The sequence below is a fragment of the Marmota marmota genome, unplaced genomic scaffold (genome assembly GCF_001458135.2).
Source record: "Marmota marmota marmota unplaced genomic scaffold, marMar, whole genome shotgun sequence".
NCBI lineage: Eukaryota > Metazoa > Chordata > Mammalia > Rodentia > Sciuridae > Marmota > Marmota marmota.
In genome coordinates, this window is record NW_026000142.1 from 11,212,524 (window position 1) to 11,232,603 (window position 20,080).

The 20,080-nt window shown below is 34.5% G+C and overlaps 1 protein-coding gene across 1 annotated transcript in view; it reads right to left on the minus strand.

The window, feature by feature from the left end:
* The window catches only part of Tfec (transcription factor EC), a 173,495-nt gene extending 153,678 nt beyond the window's left edge, over positions 1-19,817 (minus strand). Inside the window, exon 1 of the mRNA XM_048786017.1 lies at positions 19,735-19,817. The gene's annotated coding sequence lies outside the window, so the exon portion shown is untranslated. The remainder of the gene's footprint in view (positions 1-19,734) is intronic.
* Between the last annotated feature and the right edge of the window lie 263 nt (positions 19,818-20,080).

A 20,080-nucleotide genomic window follows, 5' to 3' on the forward strand; every position in this document is an offset into this window, starting at 1 on the left:
GATGGTAGAGGATAGGAAAGGTAGCAGAATACAACAGTTACTAATAGGGCATTATGTAAAAATGTGGATGTGTAACCGATGTGATTCTGCAATCTGTATTTGGGGTAAAATTGGGAGTTCATAACCAACTTGAATCTAATGTATGAAATATGATATGTCAAGAGCTTTATAATGTTTTGAACAACCAATAAAAAAAATTTTAAAAAAAAAGGGCTAGGACTAGATGTTAGTAGTTGGAATATAGAAAAAGAGGTAAATCTAAGAAATAAGGCATGGTGAAACAGGAGATAAATGAAAGACAGCTGTATGTAGTTCAAGCAGGACAAGGACCCATTCTTGCTTAGAGCCTATAATTGGTTCTGCCCTCCTACTGGGGAGCTTCACCTGAAGCCCCACCACCTGGAGACTGCAGCATTACAGTCTTTTCACCATGATTTAAACCTGTCATAATCAACATTATACCTCTAGTGATTAGAATTACATCTATGTATCCTTAAGGAATTTTTAATCTAATGTCCCTTCTAGGCTGTCACCAAATGTCCCCCTCATCCAGATATCAGCCACTTATTTATAAAATAATTATTTTATTGAGTATCAAGCTCTGTAGGAGACTTGGAGAAAAAATTCTTTTACATGATCAATATACTCTAGAAATGTACAATCCATGTAAATTACAGAGATTTATAAACAGATGTATACCTATTACAATGAAATAAATAATATATGATCAGTATGTGCTGAAGAAGTTGATCCAGAAGTTCAGAGGAGGAATACTTAAGAGGGACAGGATGCAACCAATAAAAGTAAAAATTAAAATGTCAATTGCCATTTCCCAATTTAAATTGCTTAAACAATTTTAAATATCCCAAACAGTGAAAAGTTGCTGTAACAATTTAAATTTATATATTCTCATCATTATATTAGTGTCATGATTAATAAATAATCTTTCATGGGAAATTTCCAAATTTTTAATAGTTTTTAAGAGATAAGTCTATAGCAACATTCTCTTGCAATGAAATATGAAACTCTTCAAGTTAAAAAAAAAGTGTCTTTCAGCCACATCAATGTTTATAGCAGCACAATTCACAACAGCTAAACTGTGGATCCAACCTAGATGTCCTTCAGTGGATGAATGGATAAAAAAAAATATATGGCATTTATACACAATGGAATATTACTCAGCAATAAAAAAAGAATAAGATCATGGCATTTGCAGGGAAATGGATGGCATTAGAGAAGATGATGCTAAGTGAAGTTAGTCAATCCCCCCAAAAAATAAATGCCAAATGTCTTCTCTTATATAAGGGGGGTGTCTCAAAATGGGGTTGGGAGGGAGAGTAAGGGAAGAAAATTACCTCTAGATAGGGAATAGGGGTGGGAGGGAAAGGAAGGGAGAAGGGGAATAGCATGGATGGTGGAAGGAGACCCTCATCATTATACAAAATACATGTATGAAGATGTGGATTTGGTGTCAACCTACCTTATATACAATCAGGGATATGTTAAATTGTGGTATAAAGGTGTATTAAGAATTGTAATGCAAAAAAAAAGTAATAATAAGAGAGCTCATATATAATGGCATAATTTTGCATGAACATACTTTATATACAGAGTTACGAAAAATGGTGTTGTGGATGGATAATTATGATTGTAATGCATTCCACTATTGTCATGTATGTAAGAAATTTTTTAAAAAGTTTAAAGAAAGTGTCTTTAACTATTTTTTACACAAACTAACTCACTGCTCTAAAAACATGCTCAAAATTATGGGATTGTAGACAGAAACATGTTGTGTGTGTATAGACCTTTTTAATTGTTGTTAATTTTCTGCTTTGTTTTGCTTTTTAGATGGATCCCTTAGAGAGTATGTGAATGACATATTTGGTAAGCAAATGACTGTCACTCGTGCTAATAAGTGACTGTTTGTGGTTTACACAGGATTCTTATTCAGCTATGGCCAAGAAATGGGTTTGAGCTAAGGATGTAACTCAGTGGAAGAGCTCTTGCCTCACCTGTATGAAGCCCTGGATTCAATCTCCAGCAACAGGAGAAGAAAAACAATAAAAGAAATAATTTTGGCTTGCCTCTTTGCATTATGTTTATAGAGTGACCTTGTCAGGTGCTAGTACCATTTAGGTTAAGCAGAAACCAGGCCTTGACTATGGTGCCAGAATAGGGAAAAGAATGGGAATCTTTAAAAGCCAAGGGAGTCTCCATCTTCTTCATAATTTCAACAAATGGGACTTTGCTATGAATTCTACTGGTCTCTATAAACATGTGCTTTAATGGCAAATTACAAGAGCTAGAACAAAAGACAAGGATAATGTTTGGAGTGATGGATTTCTAAGAATACTGGTAAGTCTAGAGGAGGTAGACACACTTCACAAAACTTCTCCATTGTTTATAATGCTCTCCCACACATCACTGGGCCCTACCACTATGATTGTACCCTATGACCCCTATGCCCTTTGCCACAATTAAGCGGACCAGAGGTGGATACCTGACCCTAGCTGGACCAATTTCCTCCAACCAGAAATTTGACATTGGGATTCAGAGAAGCCAAATGAGTTCTGCATAGAGCTGGAATAGCCACAGGTGAACTCAGGGGCTCTTAAGATGCTACTTCTCTCGTGTGCCTGAGCATCTCCAGATTGTGGAAAGCAAATGAATGAGAAATGCAGAGAAGCAGAGATGTAGAGGAAGGGTCCTGAAATTTTCAGTTTATTTTTTCAATCTCTTCCTGACATCAGCTACTTTCTTACCCTCAAGTGCCTCATGTACTATGTCAATTTCCTTTGGTTAAACCCAGTTTGTTACTTATGAAAAGTAATTCTTCACTCTCATCAATAAATTTAATGCTACTATATATTTGTAGCATAGACCACTGATTGCTGCCCAGTATTTGATCTCCATTTTTTTTCCTTTTTTAGAACCCCCTGAGTTTCAGATTGTTGTTGAATGAAAAGCTCCATTTTGTTTTCAGCCTCCTTTGCAGCTATGTGTGGCCATCTGACTAAGTTCAATCTGATAAGATGTGTGAAATTGGTGGATGCAATTTTGAGTTTATCTTCTTTAGACAAGCAACCAGCCCACAACTTCCTTCTTTCAGCTTCACACTAGCTGGAAAATGGTGACTACTAGAACCAGAGACACACACACATTGGCGATGAGAGAGCCAATACAGATGTACCTGGTTGACTTTTAGGAGAAAATATTCTACCATGATCCCTGGATCACCTGCCTGACTTCAGACTCCCAAATAAGAAAAAAACTTAACTTCTATCAAATTTGCACCATTGTACATGAGGCATTTTGACATAGAAAATTATTAGACTCCTCTCATCAATACAGAGAGGTTGTCATAACAGACCTTCAAAGAAAAATCACAGCTAGCTGAGGAAAAGATATGTGGGTAATAATCCTCATCCAAGATGAAAAGCTGAATAAAGTGCAACATGAAACAGACAAGCATCAACCCAGGGTTTCCCAGCTGGAAGCAGATAGAGAAAACATGTTTAGTGAACAGAAATTGCTGAAGTCTAAATCAAGAAATTGAATAGATGTCTTGCCAAATTGAATTCTGCACATCACCCCTTGCTGGGTATATGATTGATGCTTCTATTAGGGAACTGCAGGATCTTGGCACTTGGAATGGGATTAGGAGGAGTCAGAGAAGTGAGGAAATTGACCTTACAGTTTCTGCCAACCTATCTCCGTCTCTCCTCATTTGTAAATGTATCACAATGGTGCAGATTATAATGTGTAGACTATGGGGAGAAGGGACAATATGCCAGAGACGAGAAATGAAAAGCCCTCAGCATTCTCCTCAACCTAGTGTTTTATAAATATTTTCTGATTCACTGATACTCAGGTTAGGAAATAGTAGGACCTCAGCCCAAAGTCTTCTTGAATATCATTCATCTGAGTATTTGGGTTATTAAACTCAGGTTTGTTTAGGATAAGGGTTTGCCTATACATTCTATTGTGCATACCTATGCTCAAAAGTTATGTGTTTTAGCAAATGCAAATTGAATTATAAATGAAATTTGGCAGGCAGCACATGAAGATTTTATAGGATTGCGTTATGGTTATTTTTTTTTCTTTTCAACTTGACTAGGTTACTGTGCCACATTTGTTTGGTCAAACACCCATATAAATAGTGCTATACAGGGCATTTTTAAGGTGTGATTAACATTTAAATCAGCAGACTTTTAAATGAAGAAAAATTCCTCCATAACATTGAAGGCCCTAAGAGCAAAGATAGAGGTTCCCATTAAGAAGCAATTCTGCCTTAGGATTGCAGTGTGGAAACCCTGCTTCAGTTTCCCACTTGTTAGCCAGCCAAGCAGATTTAAATGCAAGACTGCAACATTGACCCTTAGACATAAGTTTTCCAGACCACCAGCCCATTATGATCACGTGAGCCAATTCTTAAAAATAAATAAATCTCAATCTATCTCTCTTCCATTCTGTCTTTTTCTATCTCTCTCTCTCTGCCTTGATAGGCAGAGAGAGAGAGTTATCTAGATCTTTAAATCGAGAAATTGAACAGGAATCTAGTTAATATAAATCTTTTTCCATAGATATGGATATAAACACAAATACAAATATGGATATAGATACGATTGGTTCTGTTTCTCTGAATAATCCTGACAAGTGCAGATTGTATTCTTAAGAAAAGCATAATCCTAGCTAACTGTAACAAAAAGTAAAAATAAATACATAGACGTTCTATCATAATAATAATAACCCCTCCTTTTTTCCCCAATCTTAGGAAAGAAATTTAGTACGCTTATTGTTTTCAAAGGAAAAAATTTTCCAAATAACTTGTTCTTTTTTCTGGAAGTTTATCTGTCCTAAATTTTTTCTCCACTTCCTAAATGATGGTTCACTTTGTCTGATAATCAAGTCCATGCTAATGACAACACAGGCTGACATCTACAAATCTCACCCCTCCAAGAAGCTCTCCAAAGTCAGTGACCCCTGCTTTTGCTGTCCAATGTGAAGTAGTTACTGCAGCAATCTCTGAGCCATGACTAAATAGAGGAGAAAGTAAATGGGTCAAGAGGGCCTGATTTTTCCCATCAAATCATACCACAGAAGCCACTTCCTTTTTTGCAAACATATATAAGACCCTAACTGCTAGACTCACATCCAGCAGAAGCCAGAATCCTTCCACCCCAGTATCAAGATTCCAGAAGCCAAAAAGAAAGTTGTGATTTGTTAAGGGACCTAGGAGATCTAATCAAATTTCAAATAGTTTCAGTTTCAGAAATACTTTCAGGAAATCACGTTATTTTGGATTAACATAGGACCAGGTGCCAAACTGAATTAAATCCATACCCACATGGACCTGAGTTCCTGCCCCTGGCTCAGGAATAGCTTGAGCCAATAAATCCAATAAATCAAGGTAATTCTAGAGCAGCAAAACTTCTCAAATTTCTTAAAAATTAACATGCCACAATTCCTCTGACAACCAATAAAAGCAAGACTTTAAGATTCAAGTATGGTACATATTAAAAATTCAGCCATCATCACTTCCTTTATATTTTTAAACCCAAAGTAAAACTGAGACAGACAAACTTAAAATTGTAGACAAAGGTAAAGCAAACACTGACAGGAAATGAAAAGGCTTGAATTCTGTTTCTAGCAATTATGAAAGACAAAAAAGTAAATGAAAAACCCACCAGTTTAATATACCTAATAAAGTTGAATAACATTTCTAAAAGTAATTTTAACACCTGTCTTGGCAAGGGAAGGCCACAAAGGAATTCTTCAACCACCAGAAACATAAGAAATTGCTGATCCACAAGGACAAGTAAGAGCCAGGTTAGGAGTTTGCCTAAGATTGTGTGCCAATCCCTGACAAAATAGACATCAAGTTTTAATAGGCTCACAGTTGGGGCTTGCAAAGAAAATCTACCAAGCAGAACTCTTAAAGAAAGTGCACTATCCTTGGGTCTGAAAGAAATAGCCTGACCCAGAAGCTACCAAGATAAGACATGCTTGCCTGTTGTAATTTTGCCTCTGATAGGAGGGTAGGGAGAGGCTGGAGAAATTTAATGGTCTCTCACTCTCATCCAGAAGTCCCTATCTCAAGTGTTTAAAGCAAGAATTTATACCATCCGTATGGTCCAAAATGAAATGACTAAATTGGAAAATGTAAATTAAAGCAATCCAGGGTTGGTAATAAACACAAGTTCTTAGCGTAAACAAACACTAATCTTCTATAGATAAACTCACTTTAACACAAACCTCAAAAAAAGCACATAGTAATGCTTCAAGATTGGCTCACTGTGAAAAGTCAGCAAATACTGGAGAAATAAACAACCATAAGTGAGAATCAAGATATAAATCAAAAAACTTCCAAATGAGGCTCAAATGATGACTGCTCTTCTAACAACAAAAGATGCCTAACAAATGAGTCTACTTCATAAACATAATCAAATAAAAGAGACTATTAAAAGAGCAACAAAGGGAGGAAAGTTTAGGAGATCTGACAGACATATTTGAAAATGAACAAAATAAAACTTGTATATATAAATACTGTAATAAGAATTAGGAATTCAAAGTTTGCATTAAACAGATTAGACAAAAGTAAAGTTTATACATTTTGAGACATTTCTGAATACATTACATGAAATAGAGCACAGAAAGTCAAAAGAGTGGAAAATTTGGAAGTCAAGAGACATTAGAGAGATTTAAACACAATTATATTTCCAGAAATGAACGTGAGAAAAGATGTAGAAGAAGATGTTTGCAAATAAAATGGCTGAGATCTCTCCTGATCTGAAAAATACAAATTCACAAATTTGGGGAGCTCAAATCTCAATGAGAATTAATTAAAAAAAAAATTCATACCGAGATATATCATAGTGAAGCTGCGGAACACAAAAGACAAAAATTCTTAAAACACTCGGAAAGAAAAGACAGATTAGCTAAAAAGAGCAACAATTTGACTGGTGCATGATTTTTCAATAACAGTAATGGAGGCCAAATGATTGGCAAATGATAACTTCAAAGTGCTGAGAAAGAAGAGCTGTTGCCGTGGTTCCAAAGTATTTTTCCCCCTTCAAACTGGTGTTGAAATATAGTTCCCATGTAACAGTATTGAGAGGCAGTGGAATTTGAAGAGGTGATTAGGTTGTTAAAAGGGATTAATTCATTTCTCATAGGACTGGATTAATACCTGGAGAACAGGGAGTCCTAAGTTGAGGCAATCCCTCTTGCCTGCTCTTCTGCGTGTGACCCTTTGCCGTTCTTCTTTATACCATGTTATGACACAGGACAGGGCTCTCACCAGATATGGTTGCCTGCTCTAGGACTTCCAACTTCCAGAACCATGAGCTAAATAAACTAACTTTTTTATATAAATTTCCCAGTCTTGGGTAGTTTAAATAGCAACAGTAAATGGACTAAGATAGCCGTCAACCTAGAATGCTATAACTTGTGAAATTATGTCTCATTTGATCATTCCTTCATGTAATAAAAGTGTACTGTGCACTTACTGTGTGGTGATTAGGGTACATCAGCGAATAAAGTGAATGGAAAGTATTCATGTTTTCTTAGAATTTACTTTCCAATGTGGGTAACAGCCAATAAATAACTATAAGAAATAAGTGAAATGTACTATTGTTATGGTTTGGATATAATGTGTTCCTCCAAAGCTTCTGTGTTAATGCAGGAATATTCAGAGGTAAAATGATTAGATTGTAAGATCTGAGTCTAGTTCATCCATTCTAGTTTGGATGGACTGATTGGGTGGTAACTTAGACAGACAGATCATGGATGAAGGGAGCTGGTCAAATGGGGCATGAAGAGTTCATCTTCCCTTCAGACCCTTGCTCACTGCTTCCCAACAGCCATGAATGGAGGAGAATCACCCTTCCACCATGATGTTCCTCCTCAGGTTGGAACCAGAGCAATGGAGTGGTCCAACATAGACTAAAACTCTGAAACTGTGAGCCACAATAATTTTTTCCTCCTCAGGGTTGTTCTTGTCGAGTATTTTGGTCATAGTGATGAAAACTTGACTAACACAGCTATGAAGGGATGGACAAAGGTAAGAAGAACTTAGATCAAGAAGAAGCAGAGGTTTACAAATTTAAATAGGGTTGTTGGAAGAGAATTCATGAAGAAGGTGAGATTTAGGCATGCTTGAAGCTCATAAGAGATTCCGACACAAGAGAGTGTGCCAGACAGAATATCCAGTCGAAATTCAGGTGATCAGAATGGTACAAAAAAGGAGGGCAGTGTATCTGAAACAAAATGAGTGAGAGTCGCTATAAGGGCTTCATGTCTATTCAATGAAATAAAAAATGAAGAAGGAGGAGTGGGTGAAGAGTGACATGATAAATTTTAACAGAATCACATTAACAGACATATGAAGACATACTATGGGTAGGGTAGGAGGGGCAAATGAGGGCAAGTAGGGAAAGGAAATTAGAAGACTTTCAGGTCATCCAAGCTTAATATAAGAATGGTTTAGGCCAGGGTGAGAGCAGTAAATGATGAGAGGTAGTTGGATTCTGTATTTATTTTGGGTATGGAACAAATTTTTCTGAAAGATTGAACAACAGAAGAATCAAAACAACTCAAGATTCTTGCTCAATCTACTAGAAAAAAGAAAGGACCACTAATTTCCCTGTAGCTCATAAGTAGGTATCTTTGATGGGTTAAGAGAAGACATAAGAAATTTAATTTGGACATGTTGAGTGTGAAGCATCAATTTGACTTCATTCAGCAAGGATAGTCTAGGGTAGAGCTCAAGAAAGAGACACAAATATGGGAGCTATTTCTTATGAATGATAATTAAAGGTACAATCTGAATAAGTTTTTTAAAAAAGTACTGTGGATATAGAACAGAGATAGACCAAAAGATGTATGGAGTGCAGAACCAAAATTTTTGAAACTAACAAAAGTTGCTTAGCATCCATCTTAAAGAACTTAGACATAAAATATCAGAAGAATGTCTAAAAAGTACAAAAGTGGAAAAAATATTAATAAAACTCAAGGAAAGGAAGGCAAATAAAAAGTTAAAAGCATAAAAATGGTTTTTGGAATAAAATAATAAAAGTGACTTTTTGCTGGAAGAAACAAAAATAAGTCACAAATGCATAATATAAACCGTGGCAGTAGGAGATAGAACTCTAGATGCTGGTAAAAGTTTAAAAAAATTCAATGAATAAATTTATACTCATAAGTTTGAAAGCACAAGCAAAATATGAAATTATTAGAAGCTACAAACTCAATTAAGTAAAATTAGAAAGTCATTAGAGTCTTATAGAAATTTAACTATTAAGTAAAATCTCCTTAAAAGAGAACAAAGGCTTATGTAGTTTAATTAGGAAAATTTCTCAAAAACTAAAACAAAAGATCATCATAACATTATATAAACACTTTCAAAGTTTTGGGGGAAAAAGAGAATATTCCTCAATATGTGTATAATTATCCTATTACCAAGATACCAAAATCATAAATTATACTATAATGAAGAAAATAGCAATCTCATTCATAAGCATATATACAAATATCCTAAAACATTTATAGTTCCTTGGTATTTGTTCCTTGGTATCTTCAGGAGGTTGGTTCCAAGAACCCTGCAGATACTAAAACACAAAAGTACTCAAATCCCTTATATAAAATGGTGTAAAGTTTGCACATAATTAGCACATTTCCTCCTATGCACTTTAAATCACTTCAAGACTACTTATAATACCTAATACACATAATCTCTACCCCAGAATATCCTTGCTTATAAATGGTTATTTTGCATTGTTTAGAGAGTAATTGCAAGAAAAAAAGTTTTACACGTTCAGTACAGACATATTTTTAGTATATTTTTGATCCATAGTTGGTTAAATTCAAGGATGAAGAATTTATCGATAGGAAGGGCTGATAGTACTAGCACACTAATATCAGCAATGTAAAAACAAGACAATATCCCATGAAAAAGTAGGGTTTGTTTATGGCTTAAAACTAGTAATTCAGTTGATGTGTCACAAAAAATTAATAGGTGAAATAAGAAAATTTATAGAATAATCTCATTTAATAAAGATTAGTTTGTGTGTGTGTGTGTGTGTTTGTTTGTTTTTGTTTTTTTGCTGGTACTAGGGATTGAACCCAGGACATCACCCATACAAGGCAAGTGTTCTATTACTGAGCTACATCCCCAGCCCTGAAAGGGCCTCTTATTAAATTCAGCAGTCTTTCATGATAAAACTGAGCAAAGAAAGTTATTTAACCTGATAACTATGAAAAAAATCTATAATAAACATGATGCTTAATATGGAAATAATAAAATTATTCCTTTTAAGATCATGAGCAAGAATGCCTATTTGGAAGTCTTACTATTTCAACTCATGATTGTCTTCAAGGTTCTATTCAACACAATACAATTCAGTTCTAGCTTTTGATTTAAAAAAAAGAATTTTTATTATAAAAATATAGGCATATCATCATAACTCATGCATATCACAGAAAATGTTTAAAATGTAAGTTCAGGAAGGTCACTCAGACTTTCCACTTCCCAAAGAAGTAATTTGGTGAAATGTTCTTGTTGTTGTGAACTTAATGAACTGCCCAGTCTTTGCATAAAGATTTAATTTTGTATTTTTCATATTTATAACATTTCAAAATATGGCAGCTTTCCTCCAGAACACTCTTCCACTGCCTTGTCCCAGGCCAAAGCCAAGGAACCAACCAACAGACAACAGACTGAAACCTTTGAAACCAGAAATCATAATAAATCTTTCCTCTTCTAAATTGTTCATATCAGGTATTTTGATCACAGTGACCAAAAGCTGATTAACATGACAAATGATAACATTGGCTGTCCTCAATAGCCTAAAGGGGTGGGGACCCATGCCTACCTTCCTGACTAAGAGCTAAACCACCATAATCATATGTTTATATGTCACATGGGGGGACGTTAAGGAAAGTCAACAACAACTGTAACACCTACATTTGCATTTTTACTATTGTCACATAGTTTCCTGTGAAGTATATAGTTAGGGGAATACTATTTTAATGCTGTGCTAACTGGAAGTGAAACTAGCATTTAAAATTCTTAAGACATTTTTGTGTTCTTATTAGCATTCAGAGGTAAAGTAAGGGTGACTGGAAGCCATGTGAATGTGACTCAAACTTATGTTTATTTGTTCACATAGAAATAAAACCCTTCTGATTACAGCTTTGTCTTGTCTAAAGCTTCAATTTCTAAAGATTAATTGTTGCATTATCAGACTTAAGTGACCATAATTAATAATAAAAAATCACTTTGGAAATTCCAAAGTTATAAATTTAACATAATCTTATTCAAATTGCATTTCCACTGATCTCCTTTAACAAGTATACATTGAACTCTTAGTTGCTATAGCATTTTATATGCTGAATCAGTAGCATATGTAAAAAAATAAATATGTGAGAAAGTCTGAATTTATTTTGAGAGGATAATTTGCCATTCCTAGTTAAATCAAAATATATATTTTCTAAAGTTAACGTGAACACAGTATATTTTATTTGATAGTAGTTTTTTTGAAGAGTTTCAGATCCAATTTGATTTTTTTTTTTCCTTTTCCTAATGCCTATAGTGGATTTTGAATAAAAACTTGTTACAGTGGAATCTTCTTTAATTCAGAAAGCCAAATATACTTATCTCTTAGTATCATTATACAAATTCTCATAATTGGAAGATTTGCATTTTTTGACAGGTGAAATAGTGAAAGAGTACCTGTGGTGTCAGATAACATGAAGTAAGATTTAAATGGTTCGTTATCTGGAAAAAATTGTAAAATCTAAACAGAATTGTTGTGCTGGGTTTTAAAATTGTTGTTCACAGACATCTATATGAATTCAGTAGACACTTTGGATTTAAACAAAGATGAAATTTCTGGAAGATTCTTCATTCCTTTCCAGTGTAGGAAATGCAATACTTTAAACGTAAATGTAAATTTCTCTAGGGTCAATTTCTCAAAATTGTATTAAATCCTTTTACATGATAGTGTTCTTAGATCTCCCCAATTAAACCTACATTGAACTTTAAATTAAAAAAAGACATTTTGGAGCTATTTGTACAAGAGGTTTAACTCAGTTAAATTGTCAAGGATTTCCATTGTCCAACCAAGTTACCAGAACAAAGACCAGAATTACCATTATAACTTAAACAACTACAAAATCAAACAACAATTTTCAGGCATTGAACAACTGGCAATACACAGCTGTGATCAATAGAGAAGAGAAATAAATTATGTAATTCTGTATGATTCCTTCATTTTACTGCTTGGAGAGAGTTTCCAAAATGCAGCACAGAGGCAAGAAAACAAGAAGAGTCCAGAGTTTTCTCTGCATTGAACAGATAGAGATAAGAATTTAAGAGAAATACAGGTGGTTAGAGTTGACAAGGCAGAGAACCAGAGCAGAAGAGCTCCAAAGAAAGGGAGCTGTTGAGAACCACAGTGGGTCCCCTAGAATCTTCCATTGAGTACTGATCAGAACATGTAGGGCTGGGGATAAAGCTCAGTTGGTAGAGTGCTTGCCATGCATGCATAAGGCCCTGAGTTCAATCCCCAGCACCCCCCCCCAAAAAAAAGAACATGTATGTGAGCAAACTACCTATGGCTGGGCAACAACTGAATAGGAAAAATTCTAGAGATAGCATAAAGCTGGGAATGGTTCATATTTCCAAGAGCAAGAGGGGAGAAATGTCATTACTGCACAGGGCATCCATGAAGAAAAGTAGGGATCAGCCAGACTGCTGGGGTCCCACCCAACAAAGATTAAAAGGTGGTTGTGAAAGAATCGAAATGTTACCAAGCAATTTAACTGCACCTTAGAACAAAGCTCACAAGTATATATTTTAATCCTAAACAGTTCCAATATTCACAGCACTTGGTATCCAATCAAAAATCACCAGGCATTCAAAGTAGGAAATATGACCAATGACCAACAAAGAGGAGAAAAATCACTCACTAATAAGTGACCAACAAATAACACAGATAAAGAAACACTAAAATGATATTAATTAAAAGAGCTGTTATAACCTCATTCCTTATGTTCAAAAAGGTAGGAAAATACAAAGATGTTAAAGAGACATGAAAGACATTTTCTAAATCAAAGTTCTAGAGAGACAAAATATAATTTCTAAAACAAAAATTACACTGGACAATTAAACTCCAACCGAGATGCTAGAGAAATTTATAATCAGGAAATACCTGCAAGTTTACAAATAACACTCTTACTCTAGCAGTGATCATGATGTGGTTATTTTCTGTTCTCTGTTGTCACAGTTGAAGTTAATTGTTTTATACTTTGCACTCCCCCTCTGATCATTCATTTTACAGTAGTAATTAGCAATAATTTTGGCAAAGAAAAATGAAAGCTCTCCCTTCCTTTGCTATTTTAGTAAACCAAATAAAATTTATAATGAAGCTTAAAAGAAAAAAAAAACCTAGATAGTATCAACAGCAAATGTTACACTTCATAAGAAAAGATTAGGAAATTTAAAAATACAACAGTAGAAACTATTCAAAATTAAAGAAAAATACTGAAAGGACATCACTGAGATGTGAAATAACTTTATATTTGTGTAATTTGAATCACAGGAGTAGGAAGAAACACAAAACTATCCCAGGGTTTGATATTTGTGTCTGTGGCCCATTCCTGGAGCAGGGACTTAAATAAAACCATAAAAATATTAGAGTGGTAGAGATAAAGTGCAGGTTCAATTGCACACCATTGAGCAACAGACATTAGGAGGATTTTTCTTTAGTTTTAGTTGTATTAAACCACTGTGGCCATTCTTTATATGATGCCTGTCTTCCAACTGGTTCTAAACATCTTCCCAAGTTAATATTTGTACTCAGGTGAAAGAGAGAGATGGATAAGGCAGTTGAAGCTCAAGAAGAAGAAAACTTTTCTAGGCTCTGAAATTGTCTTTACTGATGCACCTCTCTCTCTCTCTCTCTCTCTCTCTCTCTCTCTCTCTCTCTCTCCTCCATTCCCATTCTCTTTAGATGGAGGCTTCACTATCACGTGGTGTATCAAAGAGCTTCTATTCATATTTGGGAAGAGCACATAGTTAACTCTACAGTGGAGACCATGACTCTTGGGTGTATGGGGGAATGTCTGTTCATTCAAAATCTTCTATAGGACATGCACTAAGAAATGTGCTGAAAATACATTAGTAAACAGGCAGATGCATTCATAATCCATGGAAATTACAGAATACATAGAGATATGGGCATTATATTCATACCATTAATGCACACATTACTTGGTAATCTAACATTGAGTGTTTTTGTCTTGGTTCAATTCCTTTCTTCCAGGTTCTGTTCCATTAGCACAGGGGGCCCTATACTTCTATAAATTATATATCCCAGAATCCTTTGCCAACTCAATTCCAATTAGGTTTGGAAGAGAGTCATTGGTATAAGATTAGAAGGTACTAGGAGGGAAACCTTGGGTCTTCCTCTCTGTGGAATACTTATTCCTCCATCTTGAAGTGTATCTCTGAAAATGGCTGTGACCCTTCGGGGCTCCCAGTCTTAGCTACGATTTTTTCACGTTAGCTGTACTATCCCTCGTGAAATTGTCTTCTTGACATATCTAGCATTTTTCTAGACACCCCAGAAATTTCAAATATACTCTAAGTATATGGGTTACCTTATCTTCCAGTTATTGGTCATTCAGTCTTTTTACCACTTGTATAAACTAATTCCCTTTATTAAATCCACTGTCCTGGAAAGACCTAGTATGAGTTATATTTCTATAATACAAATAATTTTGATGAGTTTTAAATATATGGCCCAATTAGCATTTATAATACAAGAGCTTATCCATTCAAAGGAATTAGAGACAATTTCCTAGAGGAACTAATGTTAAAACAAAAGCTGGAGAATAAATAGATATCAGGCAGGGCACTGAAACAACAATAGTCACATGATCCAACATCATATTTATTGAAGCTATCAAAGGTCTACTTTACAAAAGGCAATTCCTTCAAATACCACAGTTGACATATGTCCGTGTTATACATCCTACTGGGCCATCGGACCAGAGTAAGCCTGCAGGGTGCACCTCAGAGGACCAACACAAAGGTGTTTCTGTTTTGGTTTTTAATTATGATTCTATTATGCTCAGGGATATTTGGGTTTTTATAAACCCTAAAGTCTTGCATTAGCAGATAAACATTTCTAGGCAGCTTACATACTCCTTTTCAGGAGCACCTCCAAAGCATTGTGCCCACCTGGCCACCCTCAGGCCACACATCTAATCAGGAGCCTGAAAATGTCAAAACAACTGCTTCTATCTTTCTACCTTTTTCATTACAATCCTTGTGACACAGCTGCCTAATTATAAAATTTACTCTACCAGTAAAATACAACTCCCTGTTCTTCCCTGTTCTCAGATCAATATTACTGAGATTTGTTGGTTTTCCCGCATTTTGCCTCAGGCTTCAATATGGCTCAACACAGCATCATTACTGAACTTTTGATATTTTTCTCATTATGGAGTTCTTTCGTATAAATTTTGATTTTGAAAAATACTGCATGAACATATTAGTTATCCTGAGGCAAGTGTCTTAGTATCTTCACCTAATCCCAGCCCTGAAGAAGTCCTGTTACACCATAAAGGAATCAACCTGTGTTGGAGCAAAGTGGAAAATCTGTGTTTACACTGCCCCAGAGGCTCCCAGACATTGGGATCATAGAAACTGGAGAAGGGAGAGAGAGATTTCATTCCCTTAAGAACTTTTAAAAACAGGACACCCAGCACATTTGCATTAACAAATTTGAATATTAGATACTGTCACTTCTGAAACTCATAATTTGTCTATAAACTGAAGGTATCTAAGACATTTATACAGAAAAAAAACTATTTTAAAAGTTATTTAAATTTTATATCGGTTCTTTGATCAGATCACAATTAATAAAAGGCACTTAAAACAGGAAAATGAGATATTGCAAACCAGAGAATTATTTCATGTGGGCTTCTTGATAACTACACCTGTTCTAATCCTTGAATCTTTTAAACACTTTTGCCACATAGAAATGGCTCGTGTGTATTTTAAGCTCTCTCTCTTTATTGTGATTCTCTAGAATTTCTGCTTGATTTTTCAAAGACTTGCTTTGACATTTCCTGAGGGTAGCCACAAATGGGCTATTTTCCATAGGCCCCCACTTAATAGGAAAAGAGCTCAAGATGTGGAATCCAGGCAGGCTGGTGTCTAATGGTTGTTCATTTGAATTTGGAAAAAGCATTTAGTTTTCCATGTCCTCACCTCCTAAATGAAGGCTTTAGAATAAAAGGTCATTGACATACTTTGCAGTTTTTACATCCTATGATCAAGTATTTCTGTTCTACCAACACATTTTTAGGCAATAGGAAAGGATTAACCTAAGTTGGCCTATTTAGTATTCTTTTATCATCTCATTTTTTGGTAATACTAGATTTTATTTTAAGTATCTAAAACTAAAGCTGGATACTTGGGAAAAAAACTTGGGGACTTCCAATCATAGCAAGAGTTTTGATTTCATTCACTAGGTCCCCATCATGTCTCAGATGACCTTTTCTACGCTCTCTTATGTTTCGTGCTTAAAATTTCTTTCTTTTATCACAGTTCCTAAGATTTCGCTATCTCAGAATGCTTTCCTTTCACTTGCAAAAGATTCACAAGTATGCAAAAGCATACTGCTGCTCATATTTAATAACAAATATATATTTTCCCTTCTCCCCCACTCTTTATCTTTCCCCATTCTCTTTTCTTTTTTATTCCTTCGACTCACTTTTCTCATTTTTTTCTTTCCTTGTTTTCCCTTATGATAGTTGATACTCTCCTAAGTGCTCAGAACAAATAAGTAAGCAAGCACTAATAATATTACAAGTTGCATTCTATTCAACAAACTATACATACTAAGCTCAGTGAATATGAAATAACACAATCCAGGAAAGGATATTCCATAACTGAAATGGGTTAGTGATTGTAAATAGTACACAGTGACTGACTGAAAATAAATTTAGTAGGGAAAGAACAGTCAGCTTGGGGGAAAATGAGGACACTCATTATCATCTCAGCTTTTTGTGTAATAATAGATTTTATTTTGAAGTATCTACAACTAAAATTGTTTACTTGGAAAATAACTTGGGGACTTCCAACCACAGTAGAAAGTAATGCCCAGTGTGGAACTGGGAATTGTTAAGAGATGAATAGATGAAAACTGCCCAACATACTTTTTGCCCTCTTTTGAACAGTGGGACACCTATTAATTCTCCTAACTGCTGCCCCCTCTGAAGTCTTTTCTAAGTACATCCATGTTGATTGTTCATGCCCTGCTGCAATTTCTCAGTTATATTCCTATACTGTTACACACTTTCAATGTTTACTGTGTTAAAAGGTACTTATTTATGTGCGTATCTATTGTCCTGCTTCCCACTAAATACCAGTCTCCTTAAAGACATTGCTGGATATCATTCAACTCTGAAATCAGCATCTAACACATATCAGTACCATTTCAAATTGTATGTCCATTACTTACTATGCATGTGGACATATACAATTTGTTTTTGGTCGTCTTTCTGAGCCACAATGCCCTCATTTGGAAAATTAAGAAAATACTATCCCAGTATGATAATGAAATAGCTAGATTTGAGCTTTCCCTGAGCACTAGGGAACTAATCAAAATTTTATTTTTGAAAGGCTAACATTTCAGAGGGTGTAAAACTGGATTCTGTGAGAAAGAAAGGTCTTGAAAGGTTGATGAAGAAGCAAAAAAAAAAAAAAACAACTAATTTTGAGATCTAGAGGGACAAGAGCATGGTAAATTCTTTGGTATCTGAGAACTTTGTCACTGGTATGGCAGGCCTCACATGGGAACTAGGAACCACAGAGCTCAGGCAGCTTTATCTACTAGAGCACATAATTGCAGCAGTGTTCCACAAGATCTTCCCAGAACTGTGCAGATCCTCATCCAAGAACTACCCAAGATGAAGAGCCAAAATATAACTGATATCTGGAATGGTGAATGGGATACATTTGATTTCATTTTTCCCTCAGGAAAAAATATGACAGATCTTGTCTGTCCAGCATTTTAAAGCAATTCTCATGTCTTACATAATGTGGTGATCTGTGGGTTCACAGAGTCATTGGTTGTTTGGGTGAAGCAAATGTGTGGTACTTTTTCAGAAGAGCAGCCTGTTCTAGCTAGAAAAAGAACTAATTTCTAGTGTGAGCTGCAGAAGTATACACGAATCTCACTAGAAGGCAATTTGGGGAGGATTTTAGATATCAGTTCACATATCGGAAATTACTTACAAAGATTTTTAAAGCACATTCTCTAGAAGTTAGGCCACTCAGAGGTCTTAAACTCATTATTCAGCTGCTTAAATTATTTAGACATCCCACCACCCTACATGTTTCCCCACACATTTAAAAAATACTTCTCTGTTTCCCACATTTTAATTTATCTTCCAAATATACCATGTGCCTCATATTCATGACCATTTTCCCCCTATGTGTGTCATAACTTTCTTCTCATATATAATAATGGTACCATTTGATCATCATTTTGACTACAAATACAAAAACAAACAAACAAAAAACTTATGAATGGGTAAAGGTATTAAGAAAATCAATACAAAAATTTCCAAAATCCAGTCTTAAATTTGTCACCGCAACTTCTTCAATATAATTAATACTCTGAAAAGGGGACTGGGGTTGTGGCTCAGCAATAAAGCGCCCACCTAGTGCATGTGAGGCACTGGGTTCGATCCTCAGCACCACATAAAAATAAATAAATAAAATAAAAGTATTGTATCCACCAAAACTTAAAAAAAAAAAAACTATGAAAAGATAATTTGTAGATTTCAAATGGCTTTTTTATAGCTTATAGAGAATTTTTTTTATAATTATTTATTTACTTTCTTCCTCATACTTAATGAATATCAGTTGAAACTATAGTTTTAAAAAAGCATTTGCAATAATTTGATCTTCAACACTCATATCTAATTCAAAAGATTGATTTATTTAATAGTTTTCATATTTAAATAATTAATTTTGACTCATGGGCTATCTAAAATAGTATTCAACATGATAAGAGAAGTGATCAATAAGTTGCAAGTGTAATTATATTGATAAATAATAAGAAATAAACATCTTGCTCTTAAACTATGAAATCAAATCTATTTATACTATACATTAATAAAATATAATTTTCAATATTTTAAATTTATTAAGTATATCTTTTCAAAAATGCATTTTTCAGAATAATCCTCTTGCCTTGTGCTCTTTTTAATTAGATTGATAGATGATACATAATATTTCTTAATCATATGTATTAATTTGATCTTCAACCAGTTCTTCAGAAACACATTATGGCATAAAATAAGATAGACCTATCCATGCCAAATCTCCATAAACTTTGGAAAATTTTTAAGCCATATCTGCATTGTAAAATGAGAATATTTAGAAGTCTTGTGTATCAGTTACTTAATTCACCATTTCCTTTTTCTTTTATCAAATCCATCACTAAAGTGTGATAAGCAAACACCACCAATAATGAACTAATAAAAGCACTGAAATATGATCTATTTCTAACTTACTGAGCAAAATTACATTAAAAGTTAATAATATTGAAACATTTAATAAGTTGAAATACATAGTTTTATGACTTCAAAACCCTGAAAAAGAGTAATTTTATACTTTATAGTTGTAATTAAATAATTCAGAGAAGAAATTACCTTTAAATTGGCTCAGGAACATAATAAGAGTCAGTCTCTCCAATTGCTTTTTATGTACTGTGAACATTATCTTCCTGCTTTACTCCTACTTCTCTACTTTTTCTACTTGTAAGGGAGGCCAATCTATATAAACCACAATTTAGTTCCTCTTTTTGCATTTCATTCATTTCTCATATTCCAGACTCTAAGTTTAAAGAGAATGAGCAATACTCGACAGATCATGATTTGAACAATTCAAGATTACAAAGACCAATCTAATTCCTTTCTTTTTTTTTTCTTCTATAAACTATTTTTTTAATCTTATCAACAAAATCAATATACAGACACAGGTTAGAACTGATTAATT